Here is a 19528-nt window from a genome sequence, read left to right as displayed (position 1 = left end):
AATAAATTTTAACAAACACCTAGAAACTTAATGCATAAAATTTTTACAATTTTTAATTTTTGCTTTCTTTATCTACATTGACATCTGCCTGTATTTAATCTATTATTATATATCAGGTTTTGCCAACCTTGACCCATTGGCATTTGAGCTGTATGTTTCTTTGTTTTGGGCTGCTTCCCTAATATTGTAGGATAAATAGATACATCTCTTGACTCTAACCATTAGATGCCAGTAGCACCCCTCATGCAGGTGTGACAGATAAAATTCCTCCAAAAATCATCAAATACCTTTTGGGGACAGTTTCCCCAATTGAAAACTACAAGTCTCTCTCTATCTCCAACTTTACCCCTATTTCTGTTTCTATTATCAAATATATATATTGTGGGTTTTTTTTTTTTTTTTGCAGGAGGTGGATTATTTTATTAGAATATGAATGGTAAATTTCAATTTATTTTATTTATGCTAACTTTATATACTAAACTTTGCCTATGCTGATGTCTCTATCCAGAATAGGTTTTCTGATGAACCGGGATGGAAAAACATAATCAAACAATGCTGAATGAATTCATTCTCGTGGGGATCACAGACAATCCTGAGCTGCAGGCTCCATTATTTGGGCTCTTCCTCATCATCTATGTGATCTCGGTGGTGGGCAACTTGGGCATGATCATCCTCACCAAGACAGACTCCAGGCTACAAACACCCATGTACTTCTTTCTCAGACACCTGGCTTTTACTGATCTTGGTTATTCAACCACTGTGGGCCCCAAAATGTTGGTAAATTTTGTTGTGGATCATAATACAATATCCTATTATTTTTGTGCCACACAGCTGGCTTTCTTCAGCATGTTCATTCTTAGTGAACTTTTCATTCTGTCAGCAATGTCCTATGACCGCTATGTGGCCATCTGCAGCCCTCTGCTCTACACAGTCATCATGTCACAAAGGGTGTGTAGGGTGCTGGTAGCAATTCCATATCTTTACAGCACATTTGTTTCTCTTCTAGTCACCATAAAGATTTTTAATTTGTCCTTCTGTGGCTACAATGTCATCCATCATTTCTACTGTGACAGTCTCCCCTTATTATCTTTACTGTGCTCAAACACAAGTGAAATTGAAATGATTATTCTGATATTAGCAGGTTTTGATTTGATATCCTTTCTTATAGTTCTTGTGTCTTACTTGCTCATTCTTAGAGCCGTTCTCAGGATGAACTCTGCTGAAGGTAGGCGCAAGGCCTTTTCCACCTGTGGGTCCCACCTGACAGTGGTCACAGTGTTCTATGGGACTTTGATATTTATATACACGCAGCCCAAGTCCACTCATTTCTTTGACACTGATAAAGTGGCCTCCATATTTTACACGCTCATTATCCCCATGTTGAATCCCTTGATCTATAGTTTGAGGAACACAGATGTTAAATATGCCGTAAACAAGCTGTGGAAAAGTTATGTAATATCTTTTCTTAAGGTTCACTGTTCAATGTGATTCCTATAAGTTAGGTTATGACTTTAAGCTTTGTTCATTATGCTTTCAGAGGGAAAAGTTAACACTAGTAAGTTCATCATATATTTAGAGATTGTATCCATTGAGCCAGTCACATTTCTAAGTGTTATAAACACATTAGTGAACAAAACAGTAAAAATCTTTGTCTTCTTTGAAGGAGAGAGATAAAATTTAGCACACTAATTTAGTAAATTTTATAGTACAATAGAATGTGTTGGGGGCTATAGACCATAAAAGCAGGCAAGGAGATGGCTTTGCTTTGTGGATTGAGGAAGAATAGTAGGTACAGAAGGGGAGTTCAGATGACTCTTGTGTTGTTCTCAACATTTAGAACAAACTTTCAAGTTTTTCTGTGTGCTTGTGCATGTGTGTTTTTGTGTTAGAGCATTTCTCTGTTTTAGCCTTCATACTCTTCTGTGTGGAGTGTTAAAATCAAACTTGGTTGTGGTTTCAAGGAGGCTCATTGTAGTGTGATGACTTGAAGGCAACAGTCATCTGAATTTGCTCAAATGCCCCCATTCCACATGGGAATCTTAGAATCCGTTCTTTTCTCATATAAGCCCTAGAGAGTCAATTAACTCAACACACTTAGCATTTCAGCAACTCAGAAGGTCTGCACTGCATCTAATTGTGTCCAAATCAGTGCATCTGTCTATGATAGTGGATATATCAATTAGGATAAATTTCTTGAGTTCTCCCATAGAAGCTTTCAAGTTTGCACAAAATTTTCTTTTTATATTTTTACCAGCTTGATCTCAATTCTTAAATGCCTGTTTTTGTGTAACAGATTCTTACTTTTCCCTGCTTCTCTGGAAAACAAGAATAATTTTAAAGGCAAGCTTTAAGTGTTTTTATATCTTTGCATAGGAGGTCTACTTTATGATAAATTAAATTAATCATACTTCTGACTTTTCTCAAATTTGGTTCATATGGATGTGTATTATTTTTGGATTAGGATCCATTATTTAAAAGCATCGTTTTGATAATTCCTCTTTTAGGAAGTAGAAGGAGACAATTCCATTATTTGTCTATGCCACATTTCTAGCAAAATTGTAGTATGAGATGAAGCAATTTATATACAAGTCTTCTGAATAAACTTCCTCCCAACCCTAACTAAATTCCTCCTTGTTTTTTTGAATTTTTAGAATTTTAACATTCACAGAACTTTATTTACATCATAGAGGGACTATACTCTTTCCTTGTCTACATCAAGGAATAAAATTTTCTATGTAGTCAATCAAATTTGAATGAAATTAAGTCATTAAAATAAAAAATATTAGTATATTATCATGTGAGGATAAATATTACTAAAAAATTTATAGTTTTTAATTAAGAAAAATTATAAACCAAAATAAGAACTATACATATATACGTATAAGAAATTACTTTTGTTTCCTAGAAAATGCATAATGGCCAAAAATACAGTGAAATATTAATCAGCTATTGGTGGATGCTGACATTATTAACTTTTTGAATTTAATATATTTTCTTATCTGTTTCCCCCAAAATATCTTTTGTGAATAATTATGACTTTTATAACAGAAGAAGGTAAATTTTCAAATATTTGGATTTTAGAAAATGAACTACTGAACATGACTCAATATCCTGGTACTAAAATAAGACTTTGCTAGTCCTTTTGATTGTCCTTCAAATGATAAACCAAAGAAAGAACAAAATATATCGAGATTTACAAATATTAATAATATATTTCAATCATTTTAAAGCTTATTCTCTGCATCATTATTAAGAGGACATATGTTATTTCAGAAAGTTAAATATTTTCTATAGATATTAAAAACTGAAAAATTGGGGCTGGCCCAGTAGTGTAGTGGTTAAGTTTGTGTGCTCCACTATGGCAGTCCAGGGTTCACAGATGTGGGTCCCTTGCACAAACGTATGCACCACTCATCAAGCCATGCTGTGGCTGCATCCCACATACAAAATAGAAGACGTTTACCACAGATGTTAGCCCAGTGACAGTCTTATTCAAGTAAAAAGAGGAAGATTGGGATTAGATGTTAGCTCAGTGTCAATCTTCCCCACCAAAAAAAAAGAAAACCAAAAAGATGTGGATGAATACGTAGTCATACTGAGATGATCAATTTGAAGAGTAAATGTAGTAAAGATATCAGTTCTTCCTAGAGTGATCTATAAGTTTAATGCAAGGCCTGTTAAACTTCCAGTAAGATTGTTTTTTCAGATATAGCTGAGCATATGCTAAAATTTATATGAGAGGAAAATGACCTGGCATAACTAAAACACATTTGAAAATGTAGAATAATAAGGAAGGAAATGCTCTACTCCACATTAAGACTTACCATGTGGCTACAGCAATCAAGACTGTGTGGTAGAGGTGGAGAGATTGAAACATAAATCAATGGAACAGTATTGAGAACACAGAAATAGATCTTTGAAAAGTTTGATAAACTCGTGATGGTACAAAGATAATTCAATTAAAGGATAGCCTTTTAAAAAATGGCGCTGGAGTAATTGGACATATATAGGAAAAACAAATAAAGATATAAACTTGATCTAAGCCTATACAACTCAAGCTAATGTGAACTAACTCAAAATTGAACACAAATATAGAATGTAAAACTGTAAAATATTCAGACAAGTACGTAGGGGAAAATCTATATCTAGGACCTACGTCTAGTGGCGAGTTTATAGACATGACATCAAAGCACAATCCATAAAAGTAAACATGGATAAGCTGGACTTCACCAGAATTAAAACAACCTATCAATCACACTTTTGGACACTTACCTTAGAGAAATGAAAACTTATGTTCAGATAATCATCTTTATGAAAATGTTTATAGAAGCTTTATTCGTGATAGCTGAAAACTGGAAACAACCCAGTTGTCTTTCAGTGGGTGAATGGTTGAACAAACTCTATCATCTGTACCATCCAATACAACATAACAATAATAAAGGAACAAACAATTGATACCCACAAAAGCATGCATGGACCGCAAGAGAATTATGTTGAATAAAAACTGCTTATTGCAGAAGGTTACAAATGGTATTTACTTTATAAAACATTCTTTAAAAGATAAAATTATAGCGATGGGAAACTAGGTTAGTGGTTTGCTAAAGACTAGGGAATGAGAGACTAGAAGGAGGTATGACTATCAAAGAAGGGCGTGAGGGAATTTTGTGGTGATGAACCAGGTCTGTATGTTGAGTGCTGTGGGAGTTAAACAAATATACACATGTGATAAAATTGCTTTAAATTACGTATGCGCAAACAGAAAAATGAATGCATGCAAAACTGGTGAAATCTGAACAAACTCAGTGGCTCGTCCCCATGTTAATTTCATGGTGGTAATATTGTTACTGTATTTATGTACTGTTATTATGACATTTATTACCACTTGGGGAAACTAAGTGGGACACGGGAATTCTCTGTGGTCTTTTTGTTTTTTGGAACTTCTTGTAAACCTATGATTACTTAAAAAGAAGTTAAAAAAGCAAATCAAAGATGCCTGGGATAGTGTGGGGAAAGGAGTAGAAGGAAAGTACTGCATAGACACTAAGAAACTTAGGGGTGCAGATAAATTCATTATTGTGATTGTTTTAATTGTTTTTCAATGCGTACATATGTCCAAATTAATCAAGTATTAGACTTTGTGTATGCACTGTCTATTATTTTAGTGATACCTTAATAAAGTGTTTTAATTAGAAAACATGCTAAGAAACAAAACCATACATAAGAAGAAAAGTCATTAACAGAAACATGTATCTTATAATAATACCAATTAACAAGAGAGAATATAATTTAGGCTCTGGTCACAGATGTGAGGATCCAAGAAACTTTATGAATTTAATGGTGGAGGAACGTATTAATAAAATCAACTTGAAATATTTAACAAAATCACCTGGTGTATTATACATTCTATTACCAACATTTTTCAATTTTGTGAGTGCATAAGTGTGAATATGTGTGTAGATGTAAGTATAGATATATCAATGTCTATATCCACATAGACACACACACAAGCAGATATTTGATATGTCTCACATGGAGAATTTGTTCACAACATATTAACATGACAAGCTCAAGATTTTTCATTGGACTGCAAATGTTAGTAGTGTTGGTGAAAGCCAAGGTTACAAACAAAATATCTATCAATAAAATATGGATCTATGAAATTTTAATATATTTATTGACTGTAATGAAGAAATAAGAAAAATGTCACAACATGGATTCATTGCAAATAATTAGAGTGAATTAAATTCAACAACACAATTTACAGCAAAATAACATAGTAAAATATACATAAAAATACATTTTAGCAGAAAGTATTGATAATATGTGTATATATCAAGCAGAGTAGGATATGTGTGAAGGTGGACAAGAAGGATTGGAATGATTATTGGACAATATGGAAAAACAATAAATATTGAAACATAAAGGCAAGGGGCTGGCCCGGTGGGGTAGTGGTTAAGTTTGTGTGCTCCACTTCAGCAGCCTGGGGTTCACTGGTTCAGATCCTACGTGCAGACCTAGCACTGCTCATCAGGCCATGCTGTGGTGGCATCCCATATATAAAGTAGGGGAAGATGGGCATAGATGTTAGCTCAGGGCCAATCTTCCTCACCAAAAAGAGGAAGATTGGCAGTGGATGTTAGCGCAGGGCTAATTTCTTCTTCAAAAAAATAAAAAGTAAAGGCAACTATAGTGAAGCGATGCCCTAAACAGGTGATGACAATTCACTACGAAATGAGAATGAGAGAGAGGAGTAACTAATTTCTATCCCAATGTCCCAAAGCAAAAGTAAAACAATTAAAAAAAGAAGAAGAAAACAAACAGCTTATATAGAAAATGTATTATTTTTAGTTCACTTATATTTTAAATAATTCAATATGACCATGTTTAAATACATCTCTCCCATGTCATCTATTTGAGGAGTCATTGTAGAACTAGAGGAACACTAACAAGCTTGTTGTATTGAGTAAATATATTTAAGCCATTTCTCTATGTGGTTGTGTTAGTAAGGCTAATCCACAGACACAAAACCAAAAGGAGAATACACACACACGCATGCATACACACACGCACACACACAGATTGATGTTAAGGAATTGGGTCATGCAACTGTAAGGGCTGTTAAGGCAGAAATCTGTGGGCAGGCTGGCACTGTAAGAGTTGATAACTGCGGTCTTGAGTACAAAGGTGAGAAACTAAGATAGAATTTCTATATTGTAGATATTGCTGTCTGGAGTATAATTCCCTTTGCTTTGGGAATATCCGTTTTTGCTCTTCAAGGCTTAAACTGATTGGATGAGGCCCACCCACATTCCGGAGGGTAATTGGCTGTACTCTAAATCTCTTGATGCAAACATTAATAACATAGAAAAAATATCTTCACAGCAACATCTAGACTGATGTCTGACCAAAGAACTGGCACCATAGCCTAGCGAAGTGGATACAAGTTTAGTCATCAAAGTGGAAAAAAAGAGAAAGTTAATCAAGAGTAAAAGGTAGAAATATAATATACAAACAAAAAAATGAATCTAGCTAACTTGCTCATAAATACAAGTTGTTCTGGGCTATTAATAGACACACGCTGTCCTTGCATTCTGTTAAGCTTTCGAATACTTCAGGGACAATCATGGAATTGTTTGGCCTCTCCAAAGGGAGAGTCTCAGAGGGTGAAAAACAATCCATAAATTGTTCTCACTATTCCATGTTATGAAACACATGCAGGATCCAAAACAGAGGTTTCATGACAGGTAAACAGAATATTTCACGTGGTGCCATATTTTACCAATATCTGAATAGTTTGAGTGACATCAGCAAGAACACCTTTATTCTATGGCAAAGCATAACAAAATATTGAGATTTCTGATTCACTTCCGTGTGCATTCTGCTATGATAACGCATGAGCTGAATAGGACTGCTCTTCTTTCTCTTCAGATTAACTGTTAAAACATTTTCAGAAATACTATTAAGAATATTTGAAATGTCAATGCCATATGGCTTATGTAATATTTATGTTTTTACAAATACTTAATCACATGAATATTTGAGGCCAAAAATAAAGAAAATAAAGCCTAACTAAGGAGCCAGGAATAGAAAAACATACAGATATGGCAGAATTATGAAGCTTCAAGTATTAAGTTTCTAGTCTGAAACCTTTCTAAATCCTTAGTCCTTTAGCGACGCTAGGCTTTTCTTATTTCTTTCTCAAAAATATTGTAGTAATTAATATAGATTTAATTTAATGTATAAATGTGAATTTTTTTCTGATCTCTTGATGAATGAAAAGGAAATTTCCACCTTACACTGAGATGTGAAAAGCAATTTTTGGAGGTTAGGAGACTTTCAAGTACCCAGTCTTATGGTGATAGTACAATGGACAGCGTGTTCAGTTTCCAGTGGGATCTGGCAGAAAGCTGATGTAATTTTCTCAGAGTATAGCTTTAGAAAATAATCTGATAATCCAGATAGTGCACAATGAAAAGGTGGTTTGATGCATTCTGTAGACGTCTACAGCTGCTGAGAGAAAGCCCGTCTATCCTCCGTCATGGTCCAGGAAGTCAGCGCTTCCCAATGTGCTTTGTTTTCTTCAGCTTTTCATCATTGCACGTAAACAAGAGTTATATTGCTTCTTATTCCATTGATTTAAAATATTTTTTCCAAACATGGAAATATGTTCAGTATTTCTGACATAAGAAGAGTAAGTACATGGGACAGGGTAGGATGTCAGAAGCTCACAAACTTGTAAGCAATGATTTATGTGAGAAAGTATAGATTTCCTGTGAAAACCTTTATAATTTAATGTTTATCTTATAAAGATTAGTAATTTAATGTTATAAAGATTTTTCTATTTGCTTTTTTAGAGCTCACTCAGAGACTCCTGACACTGTTATTTTCCTTGTAATCAGGATCAATTCTTTTTAAGTATGTATGCATGCATTTCCTTTTTTGCGGAAACATTTACACTCACAATTTTTTAAAACACTAATTCTTTTACCTTAGCCTGCCATCCTCATTCTACTCTGCTATGTTTTAAGCTTGGTGGTTTATTAGGCACATTCACATACGTATTTATTTCATTATACTTATGGACATCTGCATTAAATTAAATGTGTAGAGAAGTTCTTTGTGACCTTATTGTACAGACAGACTTCAAATAACATCCCAGAATTTATAGTCTGTGTATTTTATCTTCCAGCACGCTATTGTGTAATATAGTGATTTTAAACCTGTTTTTTTCTTTAAAGTAAAAAATCTCTTTATCCAAAAAGAATGTATGTGAAACATTATTATATGAAACTGATTCCAGTGACCTCACTTTTGCCCAATTTGCTTATGTCTTCATACTATTCTAGGTTCATCCATCACAAAACATATCTTTGTGTTACAAACAAGGTAGTATTCATCAGTTATAATAAAAATGCACCTGGGGAAGAGGAAATATGTTAGTTTTATTTAATTTGCTTTAAAGCATTTTATTGGAATCCTTTGATTAAAAAATGTACTTGTTTAAGACAAAGTTAAGAAGTGAATCCTGACTGATATTTAAATTCCCCAAAATTTCTAGTCAGATTTTTCCCCCAACAAGTTGACAGCAGTTTCTCAAGCTAATACAAGAAAGATGCAAGTTCCTAGGATTTACCCAACACCAGAGAAAGGACATTCTTTGTGTCAGCAAAATTCATAGTAGCCAAGGAGAAGGGGCATGACTCTTCACTTTTTGTCATAGCCTCTAGATGAAGTCACAGGAATCATTACCTAGGCAACCCAGCCATCCTGACAGCACTTCTCCAATAGGGTAAATTCCAAACCTTAGCCCTTCAGTCGTGAATCTAGTGCTCAATCTCTGTGAAGGGGCACTGCCTCTGGCTGGGCTTCCAGATCTCTAGAAATATGTTAGTTTTAAGATAAATGTATGTTAAATATCTTAAGTAAGGTAGAAGATAAATTATCCAAAAGAAGAGCACATTGATAGTCAAGTTGTAGTCACAGAGTTGGGTCATGGTGGAGGGGTACTGGGGACAGTTACCTGGACAACACACCGCTCCATCTATGCATCCTCATACCCCTGACAAAGAAGTTAAGTCATACAGAAAGAGTTTATACGTACATATCTAAAATAATCCATTTCAGGTAACTCACTCTCTCCACCAAGAAATTAAAACAAACACACACAAAGAATCCTATGTACTTGACATTGAGGGATATTTCCAGGTACCACAAACACACTGAAATGTATAATTCTCACTTATCTTCCCAACAACCCTACGAGAAACAGTTTATTTTCCTGGTGTGAATAGAGATTAAGATAATTTACAACATTTATCCACAGTACTGCTTTATCTACAACAAAAATTTAGGTGTAGTAGTGAGTATATCAACCTATGTATATTTCATGAGATGTTTCCCTATGTAAAGAAAAATAATCTACTATAATCTCTCTGAATTTTCTTCTTTTTACACCTCTGTCCAATACCGGTCAACACATTAATTTCATCCTGTACCATCTGAAGGCATAAGGGCCTTCACATGAATATGCTTTAAAGCAGGGGCTTCTAAATATTTCCACACATAACTGGAATTTGCATTTTAAAATTTTGTGATATAATTAACAGATTTATCATGTCATATTATGTAATTCTAATTTTGTAAGTGTAATTATGCTATTGTCATTATATAAAAGACAAAACAAAAAGTTTGTCACCTCTAAAACTACCAGTTGCAATTTATATCATTTTTATTCATTTTTGCTTTATTACACTTATATCTATATTTATGTCTATATCTATACATATATGAGGGTTTGCCAATGTTGGCACTGTTGACATTTTGAACTGTAAAACTCTTTGTTGAGGGGGGCTACCCTAATATAGGAATATAAGTAGCAGCATCACTGGACTTTAACCATTAGATGCCAGTAGCATCCCTCTTTCAGCTGTGGCAACTAAAATTCCTCCAAATATTATCAAATGTCTTTTGGGGGACAAAGCTTCCCCAGCTGAAAATGACAAATCTCTCTCTATCACCAATTATATCTCTACTTCGGTTTCTATTATTAAATACATAAGTTTTATTTGCAGGGGGTGGATTATTTTACCAGAGTCTTAATGGTAAATTTGGATTTATTTTATTTATAGCAACTTTGCATATTAAAAAATTACCGTATTATACTACATGAAAGCTATTGAGTATGCTGACATCTCTACCCAGAATAGGTTTTCTGATCAACCTGGATGGAAAAACACAATCGCACAGTGCTGAACAAATTCATTCTCATGGGAATCATAGATCACCCAGAGCTGCAGGCTCCATTATTTGGGATCTTCCTCACCATCAACATGATCTCAGTGGTGGGTAACCTAGCACGGTCATCCTCACCAAGATGGACTCCAGGCTACAAACAACCATGTACTTTTTTCTCAGATACCTGACTTTTATTGATTTTGGTTATTCAACAACTGGAACCACCTAAAATGTTACTAAATTTTGTTGTGGATCAAAATACAATATATTATTATACTTGTGCCACACGGCTGGCTTTTTTCATCATGTTCATTATTAGTGAACTTTTTATTCTATCAGCAATGTCCTATGACCACTACGTGGCCATTTGTGACCCTCTGCTCTACACAGTCGTCATGCCCCAAAGGCTATGTCAGGAACTGGTGGCAATCCCATATCTCTATAGCACATTTGATTCTCTTGTAGTCAACGTAAAGATTTTTAATTTATTCTTCTGTGGGTATAATGTCATCAGACATATCTACTGTGACAGTCTTCCCTTGTTATCTTTGCTCTTCTCAAACACAACTAATTGAATTGACTATTCTGATTTTCTCAGCTTTTAATTTGATTTTCTCACTTCTGATAATTCTTGTGTCTTACCTGTTCATCTTTGTAGCCATTCTCAGGATGAACTCTGCTGAGGTTAGGCACAAGTCTGTTTCTATCTGTAGTTCCCACCTGACAGTGGTCACAGTGTTTTATGAACCTTTAATGTTTAAGTCCAGTCATTCCTTTGACACTGATAAAGTGGCTTACATATGTTACACCCTCGTTATGCCCACATTGAATCCCTTGATCTATAGCTTGAGGAACAAAGATGTCAAATATGCTTTACAAAGGATGTGGAAAAAACTATTCAATATGTTTTCTTAAGGTTCACTGTCCAACGTGATTTCTATAAATTAGGTTCAGACTTTAAGCCTTGTTTTGTGTGCTTTCAGAGGGAAAGCAAATACAAAAAAGTATATCATATATTTAGATAATATCTTCTATGTGCCAGTCACACTAAGTGCTGCAAATATATTAGTGAGAAGAACAGTAAAAATCTTTGCTTCTTTCAGGGAAAGAGATGAAATATAAGATTAGAATTAAGTAAATTTTACAGCACCGTAGAATGGTTAGGACACATAGGACAAGATAAAGAGAATGGGCATGCTGTGTGGGAGTAAGGGAGAATAGTTGGTAGAGAAGGGACACTAAAATGACTCGTGTTATTCTCAACTATTAGAATAAATTTCCCAGTGTCTATGTGTGTGTTTGTGCATGTCTTTGTGTGTGTTTGCGTAAGCACATCCTTCTGTTTTAGGCTTAATACTCTTCTGTGGCATGTATTAAAATCAAACATTGTGGTTTCAAGGAGGCTCAGTGTAGTACAATGATTTAAAGTCATCCACCATGTGAATTTGCTCAGATGCTCCCATACCACATGGGCGATCTTAGGGTCGTGCTCTTTTCTCATCAGCACAGTTGCTTTCATATGTGAGCCCTAGAAAGTCTATTAACTCAGCATACTCAGCAATTTAGTAACTCACAGGATTTTCTGAATCAGTCCATTTCTCTATACAAGAGGATATACCAATTAGGATACATTTCCTTGATTATAGTTAACAATACTGTATTTAATACTTGAAAGTTATTAAGAGAGTAAATAAATCTTCTTACAACAAAAAAATAGTAAATGTGAAGTGACGGAGATGTTAGGTAATGCTAAATTCTAATCATAGTACAGTATGTGTGTAGCAAATCAACACACTATACACCTTTAACTTACACAACGTTATATGCCAATTATATTTCAATAAAACTGGAGAAAAAAATTTCTTGAAGCTTGCCATGGAAGCTTCCAATTCTTTTTTTGTTTTATAATTTATTGGGGTCTTGATTCTGAACTCCTTGTTTTTGTCTAATAGATTGTTACACCTCCTTATCTTTCTGATAACCTAGAATACTTCTTGTTTAAAGTTAACACTATAATTGTTTTTGTTTCTTTGCAAAAAAAGTCTACTCTATGTTGAATAAGGTTTGTTGCCTCTTTATAGGGTGACTTTCCTCAATATTGGTTCTTATGAGTGTAATATAATCAAGAGCAGCCAAAGGCATTATAAGAAAAGAAAACAACAGAGAAATATCAGTCAAGACAATTTATGCAACAATTCTGACAAAAATTTTAGTAAATTTAATCTAGCAATATGTAAATACAAGAATGCACCATGTTATGTTTACTCCAAAAATGTACAGTTGGTTTAATATTCAAAAATGAAATCACATTAAGAAACTAAAAAGGACAAAAAAATTGACATCTCAATAAATATAGCAGACAGATCATTTTAAAGTGTCAATATCTGCTAGTAATAAACATTTTGACCAGACAAGTAGTAAGTGGGACTTTGTAAAAGTGATAAAGGGCACCAATGAAAAATCTACAACTAACATCATGTAGCATATTAAAAAATCAAATACATTTCCACTAAGATTAGGAGCAAGATGAGTAGGATCTTCTTCCTAATTCTAGTCAACTTGTACTGGAGGTTGTATCGAGCACTACATGGAAAAGAAAAAAAAATAGAAAGTATTCAGTTGGGAAAGGAGGAAGTAAAACTGTATTTATTAGTAGACGACATGATCGTGCAGGTAGCAATCTACTGGAACCTATGGAAAAAAAGTCTAAACTAAAAAGTGAATTCAATGTGGCAAAAGAAAGATCAGTATACAAAAATTTTATTTCTCTACACTGCCAATAAAAATTAGAAGTAAAATTTTTAAATACCTGTTACAAAGGCATCAAAATGGTTAAAATACATAAAATAAATCTGAAAAAATATAAAAAGCCCATACAATAAAAATTAAGAAACATTTTTGAAAGACATTAAAGGAGACCTAAATAAATGAAAGATATACCATGTTCATTTGCTGGAATGTTTAATATTGTTAAAATCTCAAACTTCCCCAAATGTACCTCTAAATTCAATGCAACTCCAATGAAAATCCAAGCAGGTTTTATCTTTTGGTAGGAATTGGGAATCTGAAACTAAAATATATAAAGAAACACAAAAGATCTTGTATAGCTGAATTAACTTTAAAAAGAGGAATAAAGTTGTCATACAAACACTAAGACAAACACTAATTTCCAGTTTTATTTTAAAGCTACAGTTATCAAAAGAGTGCACATCAATGAAATGATAATGATAGACCAGAAATAGACTCATGTATATATGAAAAATGGATTTTCCACAAAGCAAAAGAAAAAAAAGGTCATTTGGTGGGGAAAAGACTTTTTAAGAAATCATGATGAGCTAATTAGATATATAATATGCAAATATTGAACATTGATCAATAACTCATACAAAGATTTACAGAAAATGGATTACAGATGTAAATGTAATACCTAAAAGTCTAAAAATTTCAGAAGAAAACCCAGTAGAAAATATTCTTCACCTTGGGTTGTGTAAAGATTTCTTAGATTCAACACCAGAAGTAAAACTGATAAAATAAAAATTTGATACAGTGGTCAACATGAACATTAAATCTTTTACTTTTAAAAATATATTCTTAAAAGGATGTAAAACAAATGCACATTCTGGGAGACAATATCTTCAAGCAATGCATCTCATGAAGGGCTTGTTCCACAATACATACAGAGATCTCATAACTCAATATTAATAATATTAATAATAATAAAGAATAGGCAAAACAGCTGAATAATCTCTTTACTAAATAACATATAAAGATGGCAAATATGCACAGAAAAGTTGCTCAGCATCATTATCCATTAATGAAATTCAATTTAAAACCTCAATGAGATAACACCATATATCATATATTGTGTGTAAGATATATATTTATACACATAGGTATATATATATATATATATACACACACACACACATACATCTATCTGTATATATATAAATATGGGATCTATATACCTGTTTATATATATATGTGAGATAAATTTTATCATATTTGTTAATTTTTGTATAAGATTTTGATCAACATTGTTTATTTTTTGCCTCTGTACTCCTAATTATATCAGTGCAACGTTTTTAAAGGCTATCTTCCTTCTGTTGAATTACTTTCATATTTTTATGAGAAATTAATTGAACTATTTGCCAAGGTGTATTTCTATGTTGTTTATTCTGTTCCATTGATTTATGTTTTTGTATTTCCACCAGTATCTCACAGTCTTGATTATTGTGGCTGTATTATAAACCTCAACGTAGAATACAGTATTTTCTTCATTTCAGCCACAATTTAAATTTGTTTTCCCCATGCTAGGTCCTTGACCCTTCATATAAATTTCAGTTTAAAGTAGCCTCTACAAAAAAATCTCGCTGGAATTTTATTTGGATTTGCATTAAATCTATAGATCAGTTTGGAAAGAATTGACTTCTTTAGTCTGTTGAGTTTTCTAATCTACAAACTCAATATGTCTACTAATTTATGGGGCTCTTTTATTTCTTTAGTAAGTATTTTGTACTTTTCAGCATACAGATCTTATATATGTTTTATTAGTTTCTATCTACACATTTTACTATATATGGGGTGAATATAAAGAGTTTTATTTTTTAGTTGGTTTCTGTATGTCTTTTAATCATGATTCATGACACTTTGCTGAACTCATATTTTTTCCTAGACTTATTTTCAGATTTGTGGAAAATTTTTATTAGACAATATATCATTTGAATATAGGAAAGATTTCATTTCTTCCTTTCCAACTGCATGTATTTTTATGCCCTTTTCTTGCACTGTCTGGAAATTCCTATTTGATCTCCATTGAGTACCTATAGATGATTTTGCATTTTTAGATGTCTTCTGAATATGTAATTATAAATTATTTAGTCCTTTTATTCTGGCGTCCTTCACTCAGCATAATTCTTTTGAGAGCATCTATATTTTTGTGTGTACGAATCATTCATTACTTTCCATTGCTAGTGACATTCATTTGCTTGTATATCCTACAATCTATTTTTCCATTCTCCAGTAGATGAACATTTGGACTGTTTCTGGTATTTAAAGCTTCAATAAAGCTGAAGGGAAAGAAAAATTTCTACTTTACTCTTATTAGGGGTTCTAGCCAGGCATAAGAATTGAACTGACATAAGACAGATAACAGGACAAAAGCAAGCATATTTTATTTAGTAATTTTTGTGTGTATGTGTGAGTCCTCTCAAGAGTAATGAAGACCCAAAGAAGTGGCTAAGCCTAAGTGTTCATATGTTAGGTTGAACTGAGAGTGTAGAAAAGTAACTAAAATATATGGTATATGGGGAGACTCCCAGCATATAAGATATTTTAACCACGTGTTTGCACAGATTTCTCTTGACCTCAAGTCTCCATCTCTGGTGGAATGCTTCTTTTCTCCTGGTATAAGGAGAGCATGTTTGATGTGATAGTTTTATCTCTTGCTTTTAGGAAAAAAAGTTCAGAGTTCCCTTCTTGCTCCTGTTGTTTCTCCTATCTTTAGCTCAAAATAATCAATATGTCCAAACAGCATATTGTGGAGTGACATGTGCTAAACTTCTGTTACTATGGACATTTGTATACATGTCTTATACGGAAATATGCTGTCATTTTTCTTGGGTAAATACATGGGAATGGAATGGTTAAATATTATGTCACATGCATGTCTAAATGTTAAGACACTGGTGCTTATATCAAATTGCTTTCAAATATTTATACCATTTTACTTTCCTACCAACAATGTGTGAAAGTTCCTGTTCCTTTAGGAAGAATATATATACATATATAAGCAAATGTCATGTGATAAATTTTATCATAAATACCATGGAATACCTCTCACCAACAATAAAGTAACAAATGATTTATACACACAAAAGCACAAACACATCTCAGGAGAATTATGTTGCGTGAATAAAGCCAATCCCAAAAGATCACAAATGATATAATATTATTTATAAAACTTTTTTAAATGACAAAAACTATAATGAGGGCTTAGGAACAGTGGCAGAAGAGGAGGAAGGGGGTGTGGCTGTGAAGGGACAGCCAAAGAGAACTTTGTGGTGATGGAATAAATCAATATTGGAGTGGGGGTTGCACAGAATGGAATAACTGAAATGGTGCAATATGCAGTAAAGGAAAAAAGCAAAAGTAAAGGAGAAGTGGTAAATAGATGAAAGAAACTCACAGTGAAATGAGAAGGAACAGTAACTAGTTTCTGTCCCTGAGGCAAGAGCAAAAACAACATGAGGAACAAATCAAGGAAGCAACACCTCATATTTGCATAATGTATTATTTTAATTCCCTAAAACTTTTAAAATAATGTAATAGGACAATTTTTAAACATTTCTACACTGGGTGACTCATTTGGGGAGCCCACTGTGGCAATGCAGACTCTTGATGATCATGCCCTATAGGTACAATATCTTAAACAAGAGTCATTTGTGGTACAAAAGGAAAGTTCACCAAGAGTAAAAAAGAGGAAGCTAAGAAGAAAGGAAGGAAGGAAGGAAGGAAATAGCGGAAAGAAAGTAGGAAGTCAGAAATGAAAACCTGAAAGAAAGAGAGAAGGAAAAGACAGTGAATACAAATTGTTCCTGACAATTAAAGGACAACCTACAGACATTTTGTTGTGCTCTCAAATACTTTAGGGGTAATCAACAAATTGCTTGATGTCTCCTTAGGGAGAGTTTCAAAAGGTGAAAAAAATCCATAAATTGTTCTCAGTGTGCCACAAGTGAAACACACGAGAGAGCCAAGACAGCTGCTTCTTTACAGGTAAAAAGATAAAATATTTCATGTGGTGCCTTAAGTTACCAATAGTGACAATGTTTCAGCGACATATGCGACGTTCCACTTTAATTAAATGGCAAAGCCCTAGCAAAAAGCAACCATTTCTGCTTCAGTTCCCTTTGCCTTCTACTACTCCATATGCTTGAGCAAGAACAGGACTCCTTTCCTTTTTATTTTAATTTTTTGAGTATTTTCACATAGGTTGACAGACTAAATGCTCAAAAGCATCTTTGAAATATCATCATGCTATTGCTTATAAAATATTCATTTTATAAGACTAATTATATCTCTAATACAGGCCAAAACTTAGAATGAATGAAGCATAACTAAAGAGGCATGAATTTTTAAAAACTGGAAAAGTTGAGAAGCTGCTGGTATTCAGTCTTCTGATATCCTTTTGACATCCTTTCACATTTTTAGTTACTTAGTTAAACTTACCGATATCCTTTTGATATCCTTTCACATTTTTAGTTACTTAGTGGCTCTAGGCTCTTTTTTGTGACCCTCTCAGTATAATTTAATATTTTATGACAATTTAAATAAATGTATAAATATGATTCTTTCCAGATCATTTGATGAGGTAAAAGTGGATTTTCACCCACACTGAGATGTGAGAAGTATTATTTGGATATTAACAGACATTTAGGTACCCAGTTTTATAATAATGGTACAATGTTCAGCAGATTCTTCACTTTCAAGTGGGGTCTGAAAGAAATCAGCTATAATTATTTCAAAGAGCATAGCTTTAAAAAAATAGCAATTAGTATTCAACAAAGATGTTACTATGAAAAAGCAATATGATTTTTACACAAAATGATAAAGGTTGTGAGAAAAAAAAAAACTTCTCTTTTTCTTTACCTTACAGAGAAAACTGCATGGAAACACAAAATCTAACAATGCTAAATGAATTTATTTTAATGGGGATCACAGACAAACCTGAGCTACAGGCTCCATTATTTGGGCTCTTCCTCACCATATATGTGATCTCAGTGGTGGGCAACTTGGGCATGCTCATCCTCACCAAGATGGACTCCAGGCTACAAACACCCATGTACTTTTTTCTCAGACACCTGGCTTTTACTGATCTTGGTTATTCAACAACTGTAGGACTCAAAATGTTAGTAAATTTTGTTCAGGATAAAAATACAATATCTTATTATTTTTGTGCTATACAACTAGCTTTCTTTCTTATGTTCATTATTAGTGAATTCTTTATTCTGTCAGTGATGTCCTATGATCGCTACGTGGCCATCTGTAACCCTCTGCTCTACACAGTTATCATGTCACAAAGGGTATGCCATGTGCTGGTGGCAATTCCATATCTCTACAGCACATTTGTTTCTCTTTTGGTCACTGTAAAGATTTTTAATTTATACTTCTGTGGCTACAACGTCATCCATCACTTCTACTGTGACTGTTTCCCTTTGTTATCTTTGCTCTGCTCAAATACGCATGAAACTGAAATGATTATTCTGATTTTAGCTGGTTTTGATTTAATTTCATCCCTTGTGATAGTTCTTGTATCTTACCTACTCATCCTTGTAGCCATTCTCAGAATGAACTCTGCTGAGGGTAGGTACAAGGCTTTTTCTACCTGTGGATCCCACTTGATTGTGGTCATAGTATTTTATGGAACTTTGATATTTATGTATGTGCAGCCCAAATCCAGTCATGCCTTTGACACTGATATAGTCGCTTCCATATTTTACACCTTCATTATCCCCATGTTGAATCCTTTGATCTATAGCTTGAGGAACAAAGATGTAAAATATTCACTAAAAAGGATGTGGAAAAATCTATGCAATCTTTTTGCTTAAAGTTAATGCACAATGTGATTTCTGTACATTAGGTTATGAGATTTAATGTTTCCTCTATGTGCCTCTGAAAGAAACAGCAAGCACAAAAGAGTTCAACATATATTTATAGTTTTTCTTCTCTATTCCAGGCATGTGTAGTTCCTGGAGTTAGATTAATGCCCAAGATAGTAAAAATATTGGACTTC

General features: G+C 33.5%; 3 pseudogenes; all 3 read left to right on the top strand.

Moving 5' to 3' along the window:
• The first annotated feature begins 531 nt into the window (after positions 1 to 531).
• LOC124229338 (olfactory receptor 8K3-like) lies at positions 532 to 1469 on the top strand (annotated as a pseudogene).
• A 9255-nt stretch (positions 1470 to 10724) lies between these two features.
• Positions 10725 to 11649, top strand: LOC124229444 (olfactory receptor 8K3-like; annotated as a pseudogene).
• A 6752-nt stretch (positions 11650 to 18401) lies between these two features.
• On the top strand, positions 18402 to 19273 carry LOC124228556 (olfactory receptor 8K3-like; annotated as a pseudogene).
• The last annotated feature ends 255 nt before the right edge of the window (positions 19274 to 19528 follow it).

The sequence above is a fragment of the Equus quagga genome, chromosome 17 (genome assembly GCF_021613505.1).
Source record: "Equus quagga isolate Etosha38 chromosome 17, UCLA_HA_Equagga_1.0, whole genome shotgun sequence".
NCBI classification, from domain to species: Eukaryota; Metazoa; Chordata; class Mammalia; order Perissodactyla; family Equidae; genus Equus; species Equus quagga.
The sequence above is the reverse complement of the archived record's forward strand: the minus strand, read 5'-3'. Positions and strand labels throughout refer to the sequence as shown.